This window comes from Loxodonta africana, chromosome 7, assembly GCF_030014295.1.
Source record: "Loxodonta africana isolate mLoxAfr1 chromosome 7, mLoxAfr1.hap2, whole genome shotgun sequence".
Classification (NCBI taxonomy): Eukaryota; Metazoa; Chordata; class Mammalia; order Proboscidea; family Elephantidae; genus Loxodonta; species Loxodonta africana.
Window position 1 is genome coordinate 87105875 of NC_087348.1, and position 12006 is coordinate 87117880.

Genomic DNA, 12006 nt, shown 5'->3' on the forward strand with positions numbered 1-12006 from the left:
TTGATGAAACTCACACACATACACTGTCTGCCCCCTTCAAACAATAGGTCTTACCCAGGAATGACTTCTCGTAGGACCAGCATGTCCTGTGGTTGTTTTTTGTGTTTTAAACAGCTACTTCATGTTTGATCACCCAGTACAGAGTAAAGCCACTATAATCTAGGAGGTCAAAAGAAAATTCCACTCCACCCTCAATCCAAGAGTCAGCAGCTGAGAATAGACACTTCCCTACTTCAAACCTCCTTAGACCTACCTGATTTCAGATCTAGAACAACCCTTATCTCTTAACTCTTTCAATATAAAAATGAGGAAAACGAAGCCTAGAATAAGAAAGAAAATTGCAAACGATCACACAGTGACTTAGCAACAGAGCCTTTTAGCCTGGCTGCCTAAAATCTCACTTAGGAGTTATCAGCAAGACCACCATTTCTAAAAACTAATCCCAATGCACTATAATTTGCCTAATTTGAATGCATTTAAGCAGCCCCTCTGCTCTTGTCCCCCACCGCCACCAGTCTCTCACCCACCCCACAACTGCTAACCAAAAAACAAACAAAAAATCAACAAAATGATTTGATACAGTAAACCCCATGAAAGCCGGAACCTCTGTAAGGAGGAAATCCGTCAGAAAAAGAAAACTCAAATATTTGCCACTAAAACGAGTGAGAGATAAGTGTTAAGACTGTACCTGGTCAAAGGCAGGAAACTTTCAATATCGGGAAAAACAAGGCAGTCCCATCGATTTCCCGGCTCTCAGAGGTTTAACTGTGTATCATTTCTCCTTCAAAAGACAGGAGCTACCAAGCCATGTGCATCAGCTGCACCAAGTGGGAAACTGCTGCTGTGCTGCTGAGCAGTGGCTGCCACAGTCTGAGCAACTGCTGGCCGTGGAGTTTCTGCAGACGGAACTGCAATAGCGCCTCAGATACAATTTTCTACAGCAACAAGTTCCAATCCTTTTCATCCTTCAACACCTCTGTGGTTTTAGACTACACTGAGAAAGGCTAATTTTCTCCACTATCTAAGTACCTGAAATGTGCTCAGCCGCTAACTGAAAGGTTGGAGATTCAAGTCCACCCAGAGTTGCCTTGGAAGAAAGGCCTGGAGATCTACTTGTGAAAAACAGCCATTGAAAACCCTGTGGAGCACTGTTTTACTCTGACACACGTGGAGTCACCCTGAGTCTGAGTCAACCATGGCAAGTGGTTTTTTTTTACTGGTTTATCTATTTATCTTGACCTAGAAGCAAGCATAAAACAAAACAAAACAAAACCTGGTTCCTTCGAGTCGATTCCGAAGCAAGCATATGCACAGTAAATATAAAGGAAAGTGACTCCTTTATTACCAAACATTTCCAATCTTATTAAATCAAATGACAACTGTAATCAAAACAGTCTCTTTAGGAAGTTATGTACTTATTCTACTAATTTACCATTGCTCAAAATATTTATGAAATACTTCTTTGGGAACTGTCTTTAAAGTCTACTACAAATAAGACACACACAAAAATTAGGTCTCACCGTTTTATAGTTACACCTTGTTCTTTACCAAAAAAGGTATTACCTTCCTTAATTCTGTGGCCCACTGTATCTTCTGGATGCTTCCAAAATTTGAATCCACCAAGCAAGAGTAAAGATTTGCTACCACTGAGGACACTTAAAAAGTTGGCTCAAAAGCCAAAAATGTTCTGAGCACCGTCAGCATCACCAGAATAAATATAAAAGCTGAGAAGACAATTACTTTGAGGAGGACAAACTTCACGTGAATGTAAAATCGCTGTCACATAATAGCTTTGTTAAAAATAAACTATTTCATTACAATCACATGTCATATAATCATAAATGTTGGCACTGGAAGAAATCTTTAAGATCATATACTAATCCAAACTATTTTTATATATGAGAAAACTCTAACCCATTAAGAGTAGGCAATTTATCCCTGGTCACAAAGCTGGTTAGCAACTAGAAACCCAGTCACCTTGAATCCCAGCACAATATACAAACCTATACTTATCCATACACCACCCTCCTTCCCTGCTCCTCACTTCTATCACTCCCCTGTCAAAGAGGAGGGAGGCAACTCAGGGCCCTAAAGCACACCAAGTATGGTTCTGAAACCCAGTAGCTGTTAAAAACCGACAGCTTAAGACCAGGATCTCTTTGTAGCTGCCACCCCTATGGAGATGAGCCATTGTTTAGTGTCTGATTCACAAGAGTTCTGGTTAATCTACCTCAGAGCAGGGGCCAGCAAAAACCTCTGGACACCCACCCCATAATGAAAAGAATGTATTTTTTAAACCTCTCTGCCCACCTTCTGGCAGTAATCAAGCCAGCTCAAACCCTATTCACTTCAGGTGGCTGAAAGGTTACTTTGAGGAATCTGGATTGGAGGGGGAGAAGGGGGGAAGAAAGCAGGATCTACTGCTCAGAAAAAAGAGCTGACCTATGAAAAAGCTGAGAGAGAGCAGGAACCATCTTGACTTACCTCCTGGCAGACAGTCTCCTCAGGCTTGGACAAACTGATCTCCGACCGTCTGGCCTGGAATTAGCATCCACCCAGGGAAGAAGGGGCAAAGGGACAGAAATGCTTGTTTATTCCCCCATCCTCCCCACTGCTGGTCAGTTCAGCTTCACACCATCCTGGACGGGCTCAGCGTTCTGAAGATCAGACAGCCACCAGAAGGGAAGCCATAAAGCCCAGGTCAACAGAGTGAGTCAGTGGCAGAGCAGGAAGAGTTACGGGGGCAGAAATTCTGGCCTCCTGTAGCAAGACTGCCAAACCACACCCCCACTTGGTCAGCACTGGGAAAGCCCTGCCCTATTAGGATTCCAGTCTCCAAACCAGGAAAGGTACTTTCTCAGGAGACTCCATAACACTCTCGTTTCCAAGTGTCTCTCCTGCTCGAAAACCTCCAGAGTTGTCTTCTGCCTAAAGCATCATACCTAAATTCTTTGGCTTAACTTTCCAAGTGTTCCATTACCTGGCCTCAAGTCATTTATTCAACCTTATTTCCCACTCTTCCACAGTGTACACTCTGAACTAACCAAGCCAGTCTTCCCACTTCTCTCTGCATGAGCCAAGCCATTCTCATTTCCATGCTTTCAGTTATCCAGGAGTGGTAAATTCAAACACCTTCAGGGGTCACGCAGGTCATAGAAGTGAATGCCGTGGTGGTGCCTATGGCAGAATTCAGAAGCACTGCCCCACCTAAAAATAAATATATTATTTTTTTAAGGCATTCAAATATTCTAATTCAAATATTTATGCAATATTTCACCGTGAGCATCACAGTAACCTTTTAAAAGTCATTAATACTCTTTCTCACAAGTGAGAAAACTCCCTTAGGTTAAACAGCTGACAAATGGCTAGACACTCTCTCTAGCCCTGTCTGAAGCCACAGCAAGGACTCTAAGCTACTAGGCTACCCAGTGGTACAAACTTCACGGTAGATACAGAGCTCTAAACTCTGAACTGTGATTGGCTGCTACCCTGAAGGCTGGTGGTTTGAACCCACCCACTGGCTCTGCAGAAGAAAGGCCTGGCTATTTGCTTCCATAAAGATTAAAAAAAAAAAAAGATTACAGGCAAGAAAATCCTATGGAGCACCTCTACACATAGAGTCACCATGAGTTGGAACTGACAGAAACAGATTTGGTTTTTTGGTAAACTCTGAAGAAGAAATTCACTTTTCATAATATGCAACCTCAATCCAAACCCACTGCCATCGAGTAGATTACGACTCATAGAAACCACAGGGTCGGGTTTCTGAGGCTATAATCTCTATGGAAGCAGACTGCCACATCTTTCTCCCGCAGAGCCACTGGTGGTTTCGAACCACCAACCTTTTGGTTAGCAGTCGATCACTTTAGCCACTGTGTCACCAAGGTTCCTTGCAACTTCAGTAGTGGGGTAGAAACTCCAAATCATGGTTTAGCTACTAACCATTCCCCAGCTGCCTTAAATTCTGTCCATCTTCCATCTGCCTGCCAAAGTCCTTCCTCGTTATTTCAGGCTCTATTGATTCCCTTTCCTCTCAATTCCTATAGCATTTACAGATTAGACAACATAATCAAGTGCTGAATTATACTATACTGTTTCACAAAATTGGATACTTTCCCCCATGTGTCCTAGTGTTAGCTTCACAAATCAAATTCCTGTGTTAATCTATATAGTTCTTCTGCCAAAACTGTCTAAGCTGAATCTAATCAAGAGAAAATAATCATACAAATCAAAATTAAGAGACTTTCTGCAAAACTAACCTAAACTCTTCAAAAATGTTAATGCTATGAAAGACAAAAAGGCATTCATGATTAGGAGATTAAAGAACTGTTCTCCCTTAAAGAATAATAAAGACATGACAAAATCATGATGACCAAATGTATGCATGATCCTTCACTGGATCCTGAACAGAAAGAAAAAAATTATAAAAGACATTACTAGGAAAATCAGAATAATACACCCACTCCTCACTTATCAACTATTTTGTTATCCAGTATTTCTCATTTCTGACAATAGTAAAAAATCTACTATCCAACTCTTTTGCACATTAACAACATATGCCAGGCAGTAACAAATGCTGAGGTGCAAAGCGGAGTAACACTGGCTGTGATGGTAAAGGTTATATGTCAGCTTGGCGGACCATGATTCTCAGTGGTTTGGCAGTTATGTAATTATGTAGTCATCCTCCATTTTGTGATCTGATGTAATCAACCTCCATTTTTGCATAAAACTTATTTTTGCACAATAACCTGGTCTTTGGAACCCTACCATGTTGATAAGTGAGGAGTGGGTATACTGTATAGTGATGTATTGAATTAATGTTAAATTCCTGAGTGTGTTAACTATATTGTGCTTATATAGGAAGATACCCTTATTTTAAAGAAGCCCTGGTGGCTCAGTGGTTAGACACTCATCTACTAACTCAAATCTTGGCAGCTCAAACCCATCAGTTGCTCCAGAGGAGAAAGATGTGGCAGTCTGCTTCTGTAAAGAATTACAGGCTTGGAAACCCTATGGGGCCATTCTACTCTGTCTAATATGATTGCTAGGAGTCAGATCAACTCAACAGCAATGGGTACAGGACCCTTATTTTTAGGAGATACCGGCTGAAGCACTAAGGGATGAAGTAACATGATATATACATTTAACAGTAAAAGGTTCAGAAAATAAAGGGCAGAGAGCAAATATGGCAAAAATATTAACAATTGGTAAATGTAGGTAAAAGGTATTTGAATATTTGTTGTATTATTCAAGTAATATCTGTAGGTTTGAATAGGCCTGGTGCAATCTGAGCTTGACTGCTAACATAAGGGATGGTGGTTTGAACCAACCCAGCGGCTCCACACAAGAAAGGCCTGGCAATCTGCTTCTGTAAGATTACAGCCAACAAAGCCCTATGGAGCAGCGCTACCCTGCCATGAGTCGGAATTGGCTTGATAGTAACAGGTTTGGGATTTTTGTTTTTGATCTGCAGGTTTGAAATTTTTCAGAACAAAAATTGCTGGGGAGGGAAATCCTGTATTATACACTTCTTTGTATATTCTGCTCTGTGAGAGATATAATAGATATTCATTAGTTATTTGCTGACTGCCTAAGGAAACTCAGCTTGAGGTCAGCAACCAGGCTCACTTTGCTGCAGTTCATGAGCGGTACAGTAGGAAAACTCAAAACAAACAGGTTGTCCCCAAAACTCACATCTCCTCACCAGGAAATACTGAAAAGTAGGGAAATCAACCCCTCACTGAGGCCATCACAGAAGTCCAAATACTCAGCAAATGCCCACTCACAAGGCAGAGTGCAGCTGCTGCCCACACACAGGACCAAGGGCTGAGATCACATTGCATCTACCTTGCCACCAAAAAATCAAAACTTACCAGCCCAGTCAGTGGACACAGGTAAAAGGCACTCAAGTGGCCAAATAAATACACCTGAAAGATGCAGTCATTACTCCTTACCAGATAAATCAGTCCTCAACTTCAACAAGGCAGAAAAAATCTGCAAGGCTGAATCACTGGCATTTCCTGCACTGGCTTCACAGAAACTGGCCCTTAAATAGGATACCAAGGGCAGGCAACACAGGTGCCAACAGAGGCCTCAACCCAGGAGCATGGTGTGCAATAATGCCCTTACTCCCTTGACCAATCACCAGATCATCTTACTTCTGCCAAGCAGCCCTTTATAAGGGTGACTCACTGCCCAATGAACAACCCTTAGCCTTGGCTCTATCCTCCCCTCAGAGAGCCAAGACTACCATTCCCAGATAGCCCCTAACCTAACTTAGCAGAAGGAATAGTCAAAATTTTTCCCCCAAAACCTCCATTAACTGGAATAAGATCTATCTTATGACACAGGGCTTGCTTCTCAAACCTACCATGTTTAGCATTTTTACCAAAGACTTAGAATGAAGACATATAAGACCTTCCTCTCAAACTTTGGAATTATAAACTATGAAGGACAGAAAATACAATGCTTTAAGATAGGCGCTGGATTCAAAAAGATCTCCACAGATTTGATGCTATCAAAATAACAAGATATGATTTAATGAGAATAAATGTAAAGGCCTGTATTTAGCGTAAAAGAACCAACCAAATACACTAAGGACGGAAGAGGCCTAATACAGCAGTTCATATTAAAAGGCTGCTTAAAAAAAAAAAACTGCCTGTGAGGGGAAGTGGAGAGGCTATTACTAAATGCACTCTCAATGAACCATGAATCTGACAGAGCTACTCGAAACATCAACATCAGGTTGTATTAGAAGACGACTCCATGCCCCACCTTTGAAGAGCAAAGTCAGAGTATATGCAGAGAATGAGTGTCAACAACTGTAAAATACGTTCTGGAAATCATGTCATGTCAAATCTGGGGGAAGAACTGCAGATGTTTAGCCAGTGGGGAACACGAAAGCTTTTTTCAAATATATGTACGCCTGTCATACAGATGAGGGGAAAGATTTGCGTCCCCAAGAAGACAAAACCAAAACTAATGGGTGGAAGTTATTAAAAGGTAGATATTGGCACAATATAGAGAAGAATTTTCAACATAATGTAGTAGTTAAGAACATGAGATACGGAATCCAGGCTGTGTGGATTAGAACACCAATTCCACCACTTAGAAACTCTGTGGCTTTGGGCAAGTTACTTAATCTACATGTGCCTCAGTTTGGGAATAACAACATTATTACCTACCTCACAGAGCTTTGGGGAGTAGTTTATGTCAAATGTTTAGAATAGTACCTGGCATATAGTATCTTGCTATTACTGTCAATATAATGGACCAGGTAACCTGAAAACCTTCCTACTAAATACACCTGGAAACGCATTGTAAAATATGATAAACATCCTTTTAGAATGTGCCAATTATTAAATTATTGTCTCTCCACGTTAAGTTACTGTAGCTCCACACCCACGCTGTTATGCTCTGCTTTGTGATGCTGGGGCTTAGACTCTGCCAGCTCTATTTCACCTTTGCCAGCAGATTCCTTGTTAGACTCTGTCAACAGGGGGCACTAAAGGAAAAAAACAGAAGGCAGAGGAGTCTACATGGGACTTCCTCCCTCTTGGGGCCTGCTGTGTCATGACAACAGCAGTTGGTTCCTCCTGGCTTCTATCTATCTAAACTCCCAGAACCAGCCTCACTGTGCCCCCTCAGAGGTACTAGCACCAGATGGGCAGGACTCAATGAACCTGGCCCCTTCAGGCCCTCCTTTGAGCTCCTGAGAAACCAGCAGCATCCTGGCAACACCTCTCCTCAGACAATCTGGGTGTAGCTACTCTGGATTCCTCTGGACTTCTAGGTTCTGATAACCTCAATCTCCTTCCTTTGTTTCTCAGCTGTAGAGGAGGAAGCTGCCTAATGCAGTTATTACATCAAAGTTACTTTAAGATTCCTTTTTTGCTTTTTCAGCCCTCCAACAAGGATTTAAACTAATTCCCTTTATTGAGTTCATTCTATTAAAACAACTAGTGTGTGGTTTCTGTTTCCCTGATTGGATCCTAACAGACACACACATAAACTGAGACCATAGGAAAGTAAGGGAAATTCCAGGAACTAGAAACAAAAAAGCTGAAAACTGGAGCAGTGAGCTGATGATGGCATAGCTGTTCTAACAGAGTAAGGAATATATGACACCCTCACAGGCCCAGGATGGAGATTTTGAGCCCACAAAAGGCAGCTGAAAATCCTGTATAAAAGCTAAAAATCTCAGGGTTACATCCAGTTGGAAAACAGACTAGAAAAAAGCAATCTGTCCACAGGGACGTAAAGAAACTTGCCTTGATCACCTGCTGAAGTGGGAGGAAAAAAAACTTCCAGAAATTCGAAGTCATAAATGTGTAAAACAAGTAGGCTTGGAGTACAAATTTGTACTAAGCTTGTGGTCTGGAAGTCCACAAGTAGAGAAAATTTATATACATTTTGGTCCAAGGTTGGGAATAGACTTGAGTGTGCAGCAGAAGCAAACACAAAGCTACTGTAGGAGCTATAAAATGGCCAATAAACACACGAAAAGATATTCAGCATCACCAACCATCAGGGAAAAAAAAAAAAAAAAGGAAATTAAAACCACAATGATACTTCTATGCCTCCATAAGAATACCAAAAAACCAGCCCTATTGCCATCAAGTCAATTCCAACTCATAAGCAACCCTACAGAACAGCGTAGAACTGCCCCCTAGAGTTTCCAAGGAGTGCCTGGTGGATTCGAACTGCTGACCTTTTGGTTAGCAGCTGTAGCTCTTAACTCCTATGCCACCACAGTTTCCTCCATAAGAATAGCTAAAATTAAAAAGATTGACAATACCAAGTGTTGGAAACGGAGCAACTGGGGCTCTCATACACTGCTAGCAGGAACATAAATAGTACAACTACTTTGAAAAACTGTTTGGAAATCTCTTTAAAGAAAAATATATTCCACTCAAAAATGTGTGCATGAATCCTCACAGAAGCTTTATTCCCAGTAGTAAAAAACAACCCAAATGCCCATCAACAGGTGAATGGATAAACAAAATATGATATAAAAGGGAGAGATGGACTGTAAAGGGGCATAAGCAAACTTTGGGGGTAATGGAAATGCTCTGTATCTTGATGATGGCAGTTTTACGTAGGTGTATACATCTGTCAAAACTCTTTATACTTTAAATAAAGTTTACTGTATATAAATTATACCTGAAAAAAGCTGATTAGAAAAAAAAAAGTACTCTAGGGAGAAATGATCTCAAGTCAGGCCACACAGAATCACCACAGATGATGCTCTTCTGAACATGAGCTCACAATCCAGAATTATAAAATACTTTTGGAAACAATTCATAATGAGCAAGAGTCAGTTACAATAGGATTACACCCATAAACTTCAGGTAACTGAACAATATGAAGAGACTACAAGTTTACTTAAATTATAGACATAAAAATGAATTGAAAATGAGACAAAAACAAGACTCCATGAAAAACAAGTAGATTTGAAAATGAATAAAAGGGTCCTTCTAGAAATGAAAAAGATAGCTAATAAAAATAAAAACTCAAAAAGCAAATTAGACCTGAAGAGTAAATTATTATACTAGAAGATACACCTAAATACCCAGAAGGTGATAAAGATATAGATGGAAATTATGAAATAAAGATTAAAACTATGGAGGACAAAATTAGAAGGTCCAAATAAATTAAATACGAAGACTGCGAGAGACACTATTTAAAGAGGTAATCACTGGGACTCTTTACAAAAATGATGAAAGATATGAAATCTCAGATTGAGGAATTACTATATGCCCCCAGTAGTTTAAATAAAATTAAATCCCCACCATGTAATCAAACTGCAGAACACAAATGATAAAAAAGAGGATCTTAACAGCAAACAGAAAGGCAGATACTTACAATGAAATAATTAAATTGCAAGCATATTCTCAAAAGCAACAACAACTAAAAGTCAGAATTTCAGTGAATACTTTCAAAGTGCTGAGGGAAAATAACTGGAAGCCTAGTGCCCAGCTAAACTATCAATCAATACTGAAGATGATGCAGACGACAGTATTTATCTCTAACAGATCTCTATTGAAAAACACCTAAAGGATGTATTTGTCTATTTGACATCAAAGGAATGGATAAAGTGGAAGAAAGAATGGTGAAAAAACAAGAAACACACATGAGTAAAACTAAACAATCACTGAGAGCACGAAACTATAATTATTACTTAAAATTGTTCAACATCGAGGTGGACTGCATTTTGGAGTGGTCCTCGTATTCTTGGAAGTGTTCATTTTGAGCCTGGGCAACACCTTTTGGTAAGAGACTGAATTATCTGACCCCCAATTTATCTCCTTACTGTAGGATTTTATCAATCATACAGATGTGTCAAAACATCCCCTGATCAGCTAAGTTCAGCCACTGAAGCTGGGCTTTGCCCCCAACCTAACAATTCTAGAACTCTATCTCGGTTCAGGGCATTCTTCCCACTCCCCATTCCATAAATAAAAAAGAACATCCTAAATAGAAATGTTTTTTATATGAGTTCTCAGATGAATTGCCCAGCATTTGGGGAGTACAGCTTTTGGCTTTAGATTAAGATTCAGGCACTACAATTAGTCATCATTTGCTTAAACTTGGGTCAAAAGAGTACTTCAAAAACTTTTACAAAAAATACGCGTTCCTTCCTCTTAAAGGAAAAAATACCACACAGGAAGAGAGAGGGAGAGAATACATACACCCAGACTGAAAGCTACCTTATTTGATCCATATGTTCCCCCACATTCCCCATATATTCAAAGCAGTAAAGATGTCCACAATGTAGGGAGCCCCATCTCCCTTACCATCAAAGAGTTCTGCGCCTCCAGGGACTAACATACTTGACAGTCCAGAATTTTAGAAACACAGGCAAGAGAAGTAAGAGAGAGCACCGAGTAAAAAAGCAAGTAAACAATATCACGTTTTCAGGAGATAGTGCCATTCCAATGAAGAGGATAGCTTAATACTAAGGCTTAAATGCCATCTAATAAAGAAGTGAAAGTCAGGCTCCTATCCCCTTCGGCCCAAGAAAACTCATTAATTCCAAAGCACACAAGAATGGCCATGACATGTCTCGGATCTTGTGTTAAGCATCAGGATACAGGAACAAAAGACACTGTCTCTCATTACCTAGGAGGGCAAACAAACATGCAAACAGACTCTTAAAAAGTACTAGATGACATGCTACCTCATGGGTAAACAAAAGAGAGAGAGAGCCCAGAGGCAGCATCAAACGAGATGATGTTCTCTTGCACCCTCAGCCTTTACATAGTCACATCACTTATCTGCATAAATTTGCATTCTCCAAGGTGCTTTCACACTTCACCTGACCCTCACAACCACCCCAGGAAACACGTAAGGCAGGTAAGATCATTGTTTACACATCTGAAACGTGAGGCCCAAAATAATTTAAGTGACTTGTCCAAGACAACCCCCACCCTCACAGAGCCTTCCAACCATACCCATGTATGCCCAAACTTCAAAAGCCCTAAGTATAACCAACCACACACTAGCTAGGTGACTTTGGTCAAGTTAAATATTATAAACCTCACATTACCTAACTGTAAAACAGGGTTAATAAAGTACAATTAAGGTGGTCAGGAGGATTAAAAAGACGATCCGCAGAAAGGGTGCAGCATAGTGCCTGAAACGTAGTTGGTGCTCAGAAAATGTTAGCGGCAGCTGCTGCTACTACCACTATTGTTAACAACAAACAGGGGGAAACTTCCCATTAAAGGACTCCCCGGTTACAAACCTCTCAGGAACCTGCACCACCAGTCGCTCTCAGATAGCATTTCATCTGCAGACACACCCCCAAACAGGCCCTCCCTCTTAGGCACCTCGGCCTTCTCCCCGTCGGACATGCCCCCTCCCCACAAACCTTACCACCGATTGATTCTCCCCTCTCAGACTCGGTTACGAAGGAGGCCTCTGGCTCGCACTGGCCTCTGCAGCACCCCCTTTAGGCCTGGGCATCCCTACAGGCGTCCAGGCCTGACACCAGCAGCTGGCCCG

At 41.0% G+C, this 12006-nt stretch overlaps 1 protein-coding gene across 4 annotated transcripts in view; it reads right to left on the minus strand.

The window, feature by feature from the left end:
- The window catches only part of NUMA1 (nuclear mitotic apparatus protein 1), a 91115-nt gene that overhangs the window by 61354 nt on the left and 17755 nt on the right, over nucleotides 1–12006 (minus strand). The window contains exons 1-2 of one of the 4 annotated variants that reach the window (XM_064288610.1): nucleotides 11878–12000; nucleotides 3045–3207 (exon numbers count right to left, since the gene is read on the minus strand). The exons of 2 other annotated variants lie outside the window; for them this stretch is intronic. The gene's annotated coding sequence lies outside the window, so the exon portion shown is untranslated. Of the gene's footprint in view, nucleotides 1–3044; nucleotides 3208–11877 lie in introns of all 4 variants that reach the window. One more of the 4 variants, XM_010599619.3, reaches the window with a different exon arrangement.